Below are 12058 nucleotides of genomic sequence, written 5' to 3'. Positions count from 1 at the left end.
AGTCGCTCAGTTGTGTCCAACTCTTAGCGACCCCATGGACTGCAGCCCACCAGGCTCCTCCGTCCATGAGATTTTCCAGGCAAGAGTACTTACTGTGATATATAGAACCTCTGATGACCCTCTCCTAAAAAAGGTAAATTGATAAAGAACAGTATAATATGAAATAATGACAAATTATAGCTGCATGTAGTGTAAACATGGAGTAATAAAGAGAATGCAGAAACAAGCCAAAAAAAAAAGTGAGCACTTGGGTAGGAGGTTGGGCCATCCAAGGTGGGAGGGCAGGACTCCTGGGGACCTTCCTCCATCTGCTGAACACTGGGGGGTCCTATATGCAGACGGAAACAGATCACCTTGTGTGGACTTACTGGTCCAAACTGACAGTGTCCCTAAATGTCCAGGAAGCACTGGCCCTGCCCCTCACCCCAACCCCCATGGCTTTCACTTCTGACTTATGCTCTCTTAGAATTTTGTAATCCTGGTATGCTTTATCTAACCAGAAAGTAAATACAAGTTTAAATCAGGCAGGGAGAGTTCACCCCACACAGAGTCTGCACTTGCCACTCATCTGATCTCCTCAGGGCTTCCCTTGAATCCATTTCTCACTTCCACTGTATAATCATAAGGGATTTGATTTAGGTCGTACCTAAATGGTCTAGCAGTTTTTCCTGCTTTCTTCAATTTAAGTCTGAATTTGGTAATAAGGAGTTCATGATCTGAGCCACAGTCAGCTCCTCGTTTTGTTTTTGTTGACTGTATAGAGCTTCTCCAATCTTTTGCTGCAGAGAATATAATCAATCTGATTTCGGTGTTGACCATCTGGTGATGTCCATGTGTAGAGTCTTCTCTTGTGTTGTTGGAAGAGGGTGTTTGGTATGACCAGTGCATTTTCTTGGCTAGAAATCAACCCTAGAGGTCAATATTGCTATCATCAGAGAAACAGGAAACACTTAAGGAGCTGCTCAATTTCATTTATAATAACATTGTGTTCCACGCATACAACTGGCACAAATTCAAGTTCCTGATCAGACTTGTGGGCCAGGTCATGGAACACTTCACCACAGGGCACCACCATAGGCTCCCCATTCTGCCCCCTGGGCACTTTCTGCTACCCATCTCCCAACTAGAATGTCAGTTCCCAAGGACAGGGCCACATCTACCTTGGGCACAGTGCCAGACATACAGCAGGTGCTCTGTAAATGCACTTAGAACCTAAAAAGATGAGTTGAAAAAAGAGTCGGCAAGAGGAATGAACTGTGCCCATGGACCGAGGGGCAGCCTGCCTGGCTAGAGCTGACCGTGCAAAGGAGTGCGGTGGGTGATGAAGGGCCTGACCACTGTGGACGAGCAAGGACATTCTCCTCCACATTCCCATATGGCCAAAGGCCACAATTCATTCATTTACTCATTAATTTATTTAATAAATGTTTCCTAAACACCTCTGATAAGCCCAAAAAAGAGGTATACTATTTTGGGGAGAGCAGAGGAGCCCTGCTCACATGGAGCTTCCACCAACAGCAACAAAACACATCTGAGTGCAGGTGCTGAGTGTTGTGAAGAGCAAGAGGCTAGACAGAGGCTGCCTGGGGAGCCTGCCAGCCTCCAAATTGGCCCCTCATATTGCTACTGAACTCAGGATCACCTGCTTACTGCTCAAAAGTCAATAATTGAGGACCAAGAGTCAGTAGAAAGGAAAGGTATTTTATTCAGAAAAACTGACAATCTGGGGAGAAAGGGAACTCTTGTCTGGAGACCAACTCCAAAGATTCTGCTCAGTCGTGACAATCTTTAAAGGGAAAAGGGGGAAACAATCTCAGTTAATCATTAATGTAGGAAATCAGATTCTTTGTCATTTTTCCATTGAGTGCAGATCTGCTGATTTCTGATCTTCATTTGGACGCTGTCTTGCTCACATGGTCCCCCTGGAATTGGATGTTCTCTTGCCCGTGGTCTGCCTGCAGAGGTACCAAGGGCAAGATAAGGTAGAGTCGGTCATTCTTTAAGTACTAATACTTAATTCTTCACTCTTACTCCTTTTAATTAAGGAAAGGAATCAACAGGTTAGGCAAAACATTGTGTACATCCAGTAAAGCAAAAATCAGGAAGTAGCTTAAACGTTGTCTAGCGATCTCATGTTTATGGTTAAGGTCTGAGGAAAACAGGGATGAACGAGTGGAAACCAACGGGGCGGAAGAGCTGCTTGCACCATCCCGGGTCACATTCCTGTGCGGTCTCCTCCACAGCAAATCAGGCCAATCTTTATGACTGGTGAAACATGGCAGAAGTGATGATGACTTCTGGGGCTTGAATCATAAAGGGGATTGTGGTTTCTGCCTTACTCTCTTGGATCACTCTCTGTGGGGGAGACAGCTGCCATGTCATGAGGATGAGCAAGCAGTGCTGAGGAGCGTGCTGAAGAGTTGGGCCCCCAGACAACAGCCAGCATCAGCTTGCCATTGATCTCAGCAAGGCAGCAGTGAGTGGTGGTGTGAAGCAAGATCTTAATTCCCTGCCTGGGAATTGAACCCAGGGCAATGGCACCCTACTCCAGTACTCTTGCCTGGAAAATCCCATGGGTGGAGGAGCCTGGAAGGCTACAGTCCATGGGGTCGCTAAGAGTCAGACACGACTGAGTGACTTCATTTTCACTTTTCACCTTCATGCATTGGAGAAGGAAATGGCAACCCACTCCAGTGTTCTTGCCTGGAGAATCCCAGGGATGGGGGAGCCTGGTGGGCTGCCATCTATGGGGTCGCACAGAGTCGGATGCAACTGAAGCGACTTAGCAGCAGCAGCAGCAGCAGTCTGAATGAAAACCAGGAATCCTAGCCATCAGACCAGCAAGGGCTAGAGGTTAGAAGCTATTTTTCCCTGGATCTTTGAACCTGGTGAAAAAAAAATACTTTTATCACAGAGGCAAAAACTGTAAGTGTAGGTACAAAGTTAATTATTTGAGACATAGCAAAACAAGGGGGAGAGCACACAAAGAAAGTGTTTAGTTAAGATAGAAGCAAGGCAGAGATGCACACCCAGAGAGAAAGGGTGTGGGTCTCCTCCCCAGTGAGGAGGGCCACAGTAAAGAGGCAGATGTCATTTATATGGGTCAGTTCTTCCAAGTTTTTATCTTCCTTCAGGTCAATTACCTGCCCTAGGCTGGAACCCTCCCTGGGTGAGCACACAGCTCTAAGCCAAGATGGATCTCAAAGTGAAGGCTTCTGGAAGGAGCAAGACTCATTATGCCTGGCCTTACCCCCTGACTTTTGACCCCCAAGGAGCCTTTCTGTGCATGTGTAGTGTCTCCCTTGTCCCAAAAAGGGGGAGGAGAGATCTCAAACAGGATTTTGCCCCTCTTTGTCCTTGCCATGACTATTACCTTAAAGGGTTTACAAGAGACAAAGACTGGCTGTTTACCCTGTTTACATTGCTACTTCCATTTCAGAGGGGCAACAGGAGGCTGATTGTTAATGTCTTAACTGGAGCCCATCTATCTCTTGTCTCAGGAAATGCTAACAGTTTTACGTATCCAGCCTGAAGCCCACCTCGTCATGCCCCATGAAATGCAAACAGGAGGCCAGTTGTAAATGTCTAACCTGGAGCCCTTCTGTCTCCTGCCTCACCATGAAGAAGTCCCTGGCTCCAGGTGAAGGCCTGGCAATATCTGACTGCAGCCTCAAGAGAGACCCAGAAGGACTTCCCTGGTCGTTGAATGTCTTGACTCCATGCTCCCAATGCTGGGGGCCCAGGCGTGATCCCTGGTCAGGGAACTAGATCCCACATGACACAACTAAAAGTTTGAATGTCACAACAAAGATGGAAGACCCCATGTGCTGCAACTAAGACCTGGCCCAGTGAAAAAAATACTTTTTTAAAAAAAGAAAGAAAAAGAGAGAAATCCAGAGACAGAGCCACCCTGCCAAGCCTCACCTGAAACTGTGAGAGATACCAAGTGATGATTATTGTTTTGAGCAGAAGGGGAAGGTCAGGTGGTGACAGGCAAATCACAAGGGTCAGGCAGGCCAGGTAGCTGAGAGCTGACAGTATGAGAGTTGTGAGCTAGGGCGGGGAGAATGGAGATCTGCTCTGATTTATAAATTTTAAGAATAACTGCCTGCATGCACAAAAGCTAACTCATTGGGAAAGACCCAGATGATGGGAAAGATTGAAGGCAGGAGGAGAAGGGGGTGATAGAGGATGAGATGGCTACTGACTCAATAGACATGAGTTTGAGCAAACTCTGGGAGATGGTGAAGGATGGGAAAGACTGGTGCGCTGCAGTTCATGGGGTTGCAAAGAGTCGGACTTGACTTAGTGACTTAGCAACAACACACAAAAGTATTGAAAGAAGAGTCTCAAAGAGACTTTGAACGCTGTTCAAAGCAGCATTATTCACTGTAGCCAAAAGGTGGAAGCAACCCAAGTGTCCACTGAGGGATAAATAGATAAGCAAATATGGCATATGCCTAAGATGGGAGTACTATCCAGCCTTAAAAAGGAGGAGATTCTGACACATGCTACAGCACAGATGAACCTTAAAGACATTATGCTAAGAGTGATACTACAATTTATAATGAGAAATATATATATTTGATTTTCATCCTGCTTCCCTCCACAGAGTTTCTAAAAACCTTTGAAATTTCCCAAGTGGTTAGGTAGCCAAAATTCAGCCTCTGTATCCTGGTACTGAACTGAATATCAGAAACAGAGTTTTGGGTGAAGTAGAAAAGAATAGCTTTATTACTTTGCCAGGCAAAAGGAGCCACAGCAAGTTAATGCCCTCAAAACTATGCCTGAACCTGGAGGGGACAGAGAGTCTTACAGTAATGGTTCAAAGAAGAGGGCAGGATCAGTTCACGGACATTATTCTGACTGGTTGGTAGTGAAGCAACTGGAAGTCAGCATTACTAACCTTCTGATTCTAACCGGTTTAACCACAAGTCTATGTGCTTTGGGGCAGTATAGATTTAACTTATCCCACTTGGTGGGGGTTTCAGTATCTGCAAAGCAGCTCAAACATATTGTATATATCCATGGAGGGGGAACCAGGATCATTGGTTCTTGACTGGTCCTCCTTTGTCTCCACAAACCCTCCCTTCCCTGATTAGCAATTCTTTGAATCTGCCCTTTGGAATGCAGGGAAGGTCATGGAGGCTGAACAAAGCCTATTTTCTTGTAAGCAAGTAATGAGGGATACAGAAAAACTTATGTGCCCAAGAACCCCACAGGGTCCTGCTTGGTTCAGTAAGAGAAACCTTTTTATTATATTTTTATATTTTATATTGTTATATTTAGGTAACTTCTGAAAAGCCCCTAGGTCACTGAAGAATGGAGGTTGGTTGCCAGGGGGACCAACATTGTAACTGTTGTCATTGTTGAGTCGCTAAGTAATTATCCAACTCTTGGAGACCCCAAGGACTGCTGCACGCCAGGCTTCCCTGTCCTTCACTATCTCCCAGAATTTGTTCAAACTCATGTCCATTGGGTCAGTGATGCCACCCAACCATCTCATCCTCTGCTGTCCCCTTCTCCTCCTGCCTTTAATCTTTCCCAGCATCAGGGTCTTTCCCAATGAGTCAGCTCATCACATCAGGTAGCCAAAGTATTGGAGCTTCAGCATCGGTCCTTACAATGAATATTCAGGGTTGATTTCCTTTCAGATTGACTGATTTGACCTCCTTGCTGTCCTAGGGACTCTCAAGAGACTTCTCCAGCACCACAGTTCAAAAGCATCGATTCTTCAGCATTCAGCCTTGTTTATGGTCCAAATCTAACAGGACTACTAGAAAAACTATAGCTTTGGTAGCTCAGTGGATAAAGAATCTGCCTGCAGTGCAGGAGACCCGAGTTCAATCCCTAGGTAGGGAAGATCCCCTGGAGAAGAAAATAGTAACCCACTCCAATATTTTGCCTGGAAAATCCCATGGGCAGAGGAGCCTGGTGGGCTAAGTCCATGGGGTTGCAAGAGTTGGACACGACTGAGCAACTAAACCACCAATACAGACCTTTGTCAGCAAAGTGATATCTCTGCTTTTTAATATGCTGTCTAGGTTTGTCATAGCTTTTCTTTCAGGGAGCAACCATCTTTTAATTTCGTGACTGCAGTCACCATCCACAGTAATTTTGGAGCCCAAGAAAATAAAATCTGCTACTGTTTTCATTCCCCGCCCCCATTTATTTGCCATGAAGTGATGGGACCAGATGCCATGATCTTAGTTTTTTGAATGTTGAGTTTCAAGCCAGCTTTCTCACTCTCTTTCACCTTCATCAAGAAGTTCTTTAGTTCCTCTTCACTTTCTGCCATTAGGGTGATATCATCTGCATATCTGAGATTGTTGATATTTCTCCCACCAATCTTGATTCCAGCTTGTGATTCATCCAGCCCAGCATTTCACATGATGTACTCAAAACGAAGATCATGGCATCCAGTCCCATCACTTCATGGGAAGTAGATGGGGAAACAGTAGAAACAGGGTCAGACGTTATTTTTTTGGGCTCCAAAATCACTGCAGATGGTGACTGCAGCCATGAAATTAAAAGATGCTTACTCCTTGGAAGAAAAGTGATGACCAACCTAGATAGTATATTCAAAAGCAGAGACATTACTTTACTGACTAAGGTCCATTTAGTCAAGGCTATGGTTTTTCCTGTGGTCATGTATGGATGTGAGAGTTGGACTGTGAAGAAGGCTGAGCACCGAAGAATTGATGCTTTTGAACTGTGGTGTTGGAGAAGACTCTTGAGAGTCCCTTGGACTGCAAGGAGATCCAACCAGTCCATTCTGAAGGAGATCAACCCTGGGATTTCTTTGGAAGGAATGATGCTAAAGCTGAAGCTCCAGTACTTTGGCCACCTCATGCGAAGAGTTGACTCATTGGCAAAGACTCTGATGCTGGGAGGGATTGGGGACAGGAGAAGAAGGGGATGATCAAGGATGAGATGGCTGGATGGCATCACAGACTCGATGGCATCACAGACTCGATGGACGTGAGTCTGAGTGAACTCTGGGAGATGGTGATGGACAGGGAGGCCTGGCGTGCTGGGATTCATGGGGTCGCAAAGAGTCGGACACAACTGAGCGACTGAACTGAACTGAACTGATTCTGCATAGAAGTTAAATAAGCCAGGGTGACAATATACAGCCTTGATGTACTCCTTTCCCAATTTTAAACCAGTCCATTGTTCCATGTCTGGTTCTAACTGTTGCCTCCTGATCTGCATACAGGTTTCTCAGGAGGTAGGTAAGGTGATCTGGTATTCCTTTCTTTTGAAGAATTCTCCACAGTTTGTTGTGATCCACACAGTTAAAGCCTTTGGTTAGAGGTGGTTAAATCAATATATAGGACAGTCCTTCCTAAGTCTTTGTTCTCCTCCGGCCAATTATCTCATCTCTTTTCCCATAGCTGACCTTTCTTAGAACCCTCCCTGTCATGCACGCACAGCTTTTTGCCAAGATGGATTCTAGCGCAAAGGCTAAAGGAAGGTTTGGCAACACCCACTGTGGGATAATGCCCCTTCTCTTTTAACCCCTAAGGACCTTCCCTGTGCAGATTCATTCAGGGAGGTTTCCTTGACCTCATGTGGTCGTCTTATCTCTTTAGCAGAGCCCAGCTCTTGCCATTAACTTTGTCCTCTGGAGAAGGGAAAGGCAACCCACTCCAATATTCTTGCCTGGAGAATTCCATGGACCAAGGAGCTTGGCGGGCTACAGTCCATGGGGTTGCAAAGAGTCAGTCATGACTGAGCTACTAACACTTTCACTAGAGTTTCTAGGGCAAACAAAGCTTCAATTTGTTCCACTTGACAAACTCCAGCTGCTCAGCTCAGAGACCCATCTACCTCCTATTTCAAAATAAGCTAGTCACACAAGAACAAATAATGTGTGATTAAACTTATGTGGCGTCCCTAGAGCAGAGACATTACTTTTCCAACAAAGGTCCGTCTAGTCAAGGCATGGTTTTTCCAGTAGTCATGTATGGATGTGAGAGTTGGACTGTAAAGAAAGCTGAGTGCCAAAGAATTGATGCTTTTGAACTGTGGTGTTGGAGAAGACTCTTGATAGTCACTTGGACTGCAAGGAGATCCAACCAGTCCATCCTAAAGGAGATCAGTCCTGGGTGTTCATTGGAGGGACTGATGTTGAAGCTGAAACTCCAGTACTTTGGGATCTGATGTGGAGAGCTGACTCATTTGAAAAGACCCTGATGTTGGGAAAGATTGGGGGCAGGAGGAGAAGGGGATGACAGAGGATGAGATGGTTGGATGGCATCATTGACTCAATGTCCATGAGTTTGGGTGGACTCTGGGAGTTGGTGATGGACAGAGAGGCCTGGTAAGCTGCAATTTATGGGGTCGCAAAGAGTCAGACACGACTGAGCGACTGAACTGAACTAAACTGAACTGAGAGTAGTCAAATTCATAAAAACATAGAGGAGAATCGTGGGTGCCAGGGGTTGAGGGAGGTGAAGGGGGAGTTAGTGTTTAACAGGAACAGAGTTTCTGTTTGGGAAGACGAAGAGTTCTGTGTATGGATGGTGTTGACAGCAGCACAATGTGAATGTGCTTAATGCTACTGACTACACTTAAAAATCGTTTAGACAGTAAATTTTATGTTATGTGTCGTTTACCACAATTAAAACTTTAAAAAGCAGAGTAACCCTCTGGTTATGGGAACTGACCCTGGGGGCAGGCGATGGGGCATGAATGGAGGGAGACCAAGCGGTGGCCAGGAGGGTGCTACTGTGATGGTCCAAGTGAGAGGGGAGGAGGCTGGAGCCAGGGTGGTGGGTGTGGAGGTAGGGAGATGGGGTATGTTCCAGTTAAAATTTGAGGTTGAAGCAAAAGAACTGCTGTAGGATTGGATACGGGGTCTGAGAGAAAGTGGAACCAGGGTTTTGGGCTGGGGAAGGGGATGGAGAGAGGTAGAAGGGTAGAAGGGACGGTTCCTTGGCACACTGAGTTCAAGAAGTGTGAGTATATCTAAATGTCAGGATGATCTCGGCCATGTAGCAGTGAACGGTGGCTCAAAGTGAGATCTGAATTCCACGCCCGGGAATTGAAAACTGGGTAGTCTGGATGACCACTGGAAAAACCATAGCCTTGACTAGACGGACCTTTGTTGGCAAAGTAATGTCTCTGCTTTTTAATATGCTGTCTAGGTTGGTCATAACTTTCCTTCCAAGGAGTAAGGTCCGTCTAGTCAAGGCTATGGTTTTTCCAGTGGTCATGTATGGATGTGAGAGTTGGACTGTCAAGAAAGCTGAGCGCCAACAAATTGATGCTTTTGAACTGTGTTGTTGGAGAAGACTCTTGAGAGTCCCTTGGACTGCAAGGTGATCCAACCAGTCCATCCTAAAGGAGATCAGTCCTGGGTGTTCATTTGGAAGGACTGATGTTGAAACTGAAACTCAAATACTTTGGCCACCTGATGCAAAGAGTTGACTCATTTGAAAAGACCCTGATGCTGGGAAAGATTGAGGGCAGGAGGGGATGACAGAGGATGAGATGGTTGGATGGCATCACGGACATGGGTTTGGGTGGACTCCGGGAGATGGTGATGGACAGGGAGGCCTGGCGTGCTGCGGTTCATGGAGTCGCAAAGAGTCAGACATGACTGAGCGATTGAACTCAACTGAACCGAGTCTGGATGAAAACCAGGAATCCTAGCCACCAGACCAGCAAGGGCTAGAGGCTAGAAGCTATTTTTCCCTGGATCTTTGCCCCCAGTGAAAACTGCATTTCTCATTGAAGGAAGAATTGTAAATGCAGATAAAAAGTTTATTTAGAGACATAGCACAACAACAAGTAGGAGAGCACGTAGAGAAACTGTTTAGTTACAATAGAAGCCAGGCAGAGACACACACCCAGAGAAAAAGTGTGTGGGCATTCCCCCTAGTGAGGAGGAGCACAGAAAAGAGGTGGTTAAGTCATTTATATAGGACAGTTCTTCCAGCGTTTTGTTTACCTTTAACCAATCATCTGGTTTTTCCACACCTGACCAATCTTAGGACCCTCCCCAAGATGTATGTGCAACTTTTTTTCCAAGATGGGTTCCAGCCCAGCAGTCTATGTGATCCACATATTAGCATCACATATTATGGGGTGATGCCCCCTCCTTTTGACCCCAAGGAGCCTTTCTGCATGTGAAATGTCTCCCTTGCCCCAAGGATGGGAAATTCATGATGTCCTGACCTTTTAAGAGGTTTTAATCCCACTGTCCCTGCCATAAAAATGCCCAATGTCTGGTTATTTACTCTATTCCTGTGCTGGTTTTTATATTGAGCTATAGATCTCAAAATATAGGCAGGAATCCAGTCATAAATATGTCATCCTGGAGCCCATTTGTCTCTTGCTTTAGCAAATGTAAACAGGGGGCTGGTTATGAATATCCTACCTGGAACTCATCTTCTTCTCACCCCAGGAGGTGCAAATAGGGGGCCAGTTATAAACACCTATCCTGGAGCCCACCTCCTGCCTCAGGACTGCTTGGCAATGCTCTGGGCCCACGCCGTAGGAAACCAGCAGCCCCCACTTCCCACTTCTGGGACATCTACCCTTGAATCCCAGCCCCCACCCCTAAAGAATACTCAGGCCATATGTGGTGTTTCTACCCAGAGCCCCAGCTGAGGTCCCTAACAACTAGTGTCGACTAAACTGTGAGTGAACACCTTTAGGAGATCTCAGCCCTGGACTCTGCTAACTGCAGCAGTCGGGGAGGCACGCCTGCAAGAACCCACAGCGCTAACAGAGATGACAGCTTGGCAGCTGCGGTCTACAGCCACCGAGTTTGGGGATGACTCATCATCCAACAGTGCATAAATGTGACACGCAGCTAACCAAATTATTGAGGAATCAACATGAGGCACAGTTTTGTTTTTTTCCCCAACTGCTGGGGAATGAAGTCTCCCTTGGGTCATCATAGCCTGATTCTTCACAGCTACTTCTGGTGACAAGAATGGTACTGCTCCAGGATTTAGGGCTGGCTGGTGTTTCTCTGATAAAGTACCTGTCACAGCAACTGAACACAATGGATCTCGTTGGCACCAAATGTTAAAGAGCTGATGCAGGATGACATGGTAACCCTGGTGGGACTCCAGTCTGTACCTGTTCCCTCTCCTTCTGCACACCCAGGAGAGTCACCCTGCTGGCCCCTGAGGTCAGTCTGGTGGACGTGTCCTACACAGAAGTGAGGTGTCTCCCCTCCCCTGCTGGTGAAAGAGGCTCTACCATCCCTTCTCGTTCCTGAAGACTGTGGAGGTGAAAGTCAGAAAGGGGCTGCTCCACTAGGTGAGGGCCCTACAACTCTGCTGAGCACAGCCCCTGCTGATTGAACTGGACACACAATCTGAACAAGGAGTAAGTGATGTTGTTTGAGCCCCTGAGACTTAGGGGGTTGTTATGAACTGAGTGTTTTTTCCCTTCAATCCATATACTGAAGCTCTAATTCCCACTGTGGCTATGCATCACAGGTGGGCCTTTAAGGAGGCACTTAGGGTAAAACAGGGTCTTAACGGTGTGGTTCTGACCCCATAGGATGAGTGTCCTAAGAAGACATCAGAAAGTACTCTCTCCCTCTCTTTGGAAACACTCCAAGTCTACGTGAGGACATAGCAAGAAGGGGGCCACCTGCAAGCCACTGAGAGCCCTCAACAGAAAACAAATCAGCCAGGACTTAGTTCTCGCCTCCAAGACCGTGTGATATAAATCTATTGTTTAAATCGCCCATTCTGTGGTATTTGTTGGGAGCTGCCCGAGCTGACTGAATCAGGGGCTGTCAGTTTCAGCAGCATAGTCCGGTCCATCCTGATATAAAAAGTGGCTAATGTTTCTTGAGCCAAGAAGGCAAGTGTGGCAATGGGCCATGTGGCCTGTAAGGGCAGTGTTGCAGGCAGAGGGGACAGCAGGTACTAAGGCCCGTCCATGGGGGTAAGCCTGGTAAGCAAGAAATGGTGTTCACTCCTCTTTCTTCCCAGTAAAAGTTGGAGATTTGGGGCTGGCTCCCCCTTCCGCTTCTCCTCTGGTGCTGAGTGAAGCCCTCTGCTCTAAAACACCTGTGAAAAAATGC

The sequence above is a fragment of the Capricornis sumatraensis genome, chromosome 6 (assembly GCF_032405125.1).
Source record: "Capricornis sumatraensis isolate serow.1 chromosome 6, serow.2, whole genome shotgun sequence".
Classification (NCBI taxonomy): domain Eukaryota; kingdom Metazoa; phylum Chordata; class Mammalia; order Artiodactyla; family Bovidae; genus Capricornis; species Capricornis sumatraensis.
Note: the sequence above shows the minus strand (reverse complement) of the source record.